The sequence below is a fragment of the Herpailurus yagouaroundi genome, unplaced genomic scaffold (genome assembly GCF_014898765.1).
Source record: "Herpailurus yagouaroundi ecotype Mexico unplaced genomic scaffold, PumYag 162, whole genome shotgun sequence".
Taxonomy (NCBI): Eukaryota; Metazoa; Chordata; class Mammalia; order Carnivora; family Felidae; genus Herpailurus; species Herpailurus yagouaroundi.
In genome coordinates, this window is record NW_024412403.1 from 1,197,888 (window position 1) to 1,199,989 (window position 2,102).

Consider the following 2,102-nt stretch of genomic DNA (forward strand, 5'->3'; position numbering starts at 1 on the left):
AATTCACGTCGGGAAAGATTTTACTTGTTTTCCCTGGCGGCGAAGCCGCAAGACCCACGGGAGACCTTCGGCTTCGTGGAGCCTTTTACTCCCATTACTACTTTTACATTATAGAAAATAAGACATCCTCTCCATGCCCCAGGGTGCAAAGAGCCCTGGGAGGTTGGACCAGATGCCGGGAAGAGACGCTGGGGGCCAGAGAGAAGATGCTCGTTCCCGGGCCAGGGGCAGTGCTAACAGAACAGATTCCTTAGCCGGCGTCTGAGCGCAGGCGCATCGCAGGGCAACCACGCTTCCTTCGAGCTGGAACGGGGTGGGGGTGGGGGGGGGGGTCTCGGGCTTTCAACGAGGAGCGCGTCTGGGCCGCTGCCCGTTTGCTCAGCAGAAACGGGCAGCCGCAACCCTCCAATTAGCGCGTCCTGGGAGTCCGGCAGCCCTCAGACTCCCACTGGACCTGGTTTCCGGACAGAGTCTGGAGACGGTGACGCGGATGGAATACGGGGCCTGGTCTTAACAGAGGTTGAGATGCCTCCCCGAGGACGTTCGCCAGCTCTGGCCTTGGCAGCGGTGTGAGTCTGGCAACGGGAGCAAGAGAGACCCATTTGACAAATTAAAGATGTGACAAAGGACCGAAGTCTGGAAATTTCCATCCGAGTGCCGGGGACCGAATCCGGTCACCCCCCCCCCCAATCGGGACAGCGACAAGGGCAGCCACCTTCCTGCCAAGAAGGTCATCGGGACATGTTTCCACCCGGCCTGTGAAGGGAAAGTCAACGCTTAGCTCAGTGCTATTTTTTAAACATGAGACGAGTTCAAAGGCAGAATTCGGAAGACTTGTTTGTCTTAGAAATCACTTCCGACCCGGCTGGTTCTCTGTGCGCGGAGACTGAGCGGGATTGAATCGGGCGGAGACACAGCTTCCCTCGGCACAGCCACTCGAAGTTATTACTGTGTCTGCAGATGGGGGCATTGGCGAGGTACATTTACCATTCTAAAATCCAGAAGGAACTCCAACACAAGTCTGAGGTCAGTGCAGGAGGCGGGGCCGCGGTCTACGGCTCCCCCATCCCCCCGGGCCGGAACGCGACAACTCACAGATTTTCCCAGAAACCCACAACCCCAGCGTCTCGGTTGCTTTTGTGCTTTTCCCTGCAGCTTTCCCGGGAACACAAACACACGCACATATTTGAGGTGGACAATTCGATGTGCGTGCACTTAGGAAACCGAGAGCGTGAACACATTCACCCCAAAGTTTCCTCCTGCCCCTTGTAATCTCCCGGGACGCTTGACCTGCTCCATCACTTGCAATTAACCTGCTTTTCCCAGGACTGTATAGGAATGGGGCCGTCAGCACGCACGCTTATCAGCCTGGCCTCAGAGCATGAGTCCACGGAGTCACTCTGCGGCTCCCAGGCTGGTGTGGGGGTGGCGGTTCCCTCCCCTCCGGCTGCGCGCCCCCCCCCCCCCCGCCCCGCGGCTGCACCACAGCTGCGGGCTCACCTGCTGACGGGCTTTGGGGTCAGTGCCAGGTTTCGGGGATTCTAAATAAAGCTGCTGTGAATGCAAACTTTCGTTTCTCTTGGGCGAACGCGTAGGAATAGCTGGGTCACGTGACATGGCCGGTGTGCGGAGTCCTGTCCCCACGGGGCACATGGCCGTCCCAGATGCGCTGCCCCCGCACGAGCACCTGGTGCTCAGTCCTTCTAACGGGAGCCGGCCCAGAGGGTGGGGTGCCGTCCCGCTGGCTTTAACGGGCGTCTCCCTAGCAAGTGCTGGCGGCTTCTCATGGGTGTACCCGCCGCAGGTAAAATCTTGGCTTTTCCGCCCCCAATACAGTATTTTCTGTTTAAAAAAAATAAACTTTGTTTATATAACGGTTTTAGATTTATTAAGAAATTGTACATCTAATACAAAGATTTTCCACACGCAGCTTGGTCCCTTTATAAATTTCTTACATTAATACGGTATATTGGTTACAATTAATGAGCCAATATGAACACTTTATTGTTAACTAAGCTAACGAGCCTTAGTTCATATTCAGGTTTCCTCAGTTTCCCCTGATGTCCTTCTTCCTTCCTGGTTCTCCACCCCCACCCCCCCCC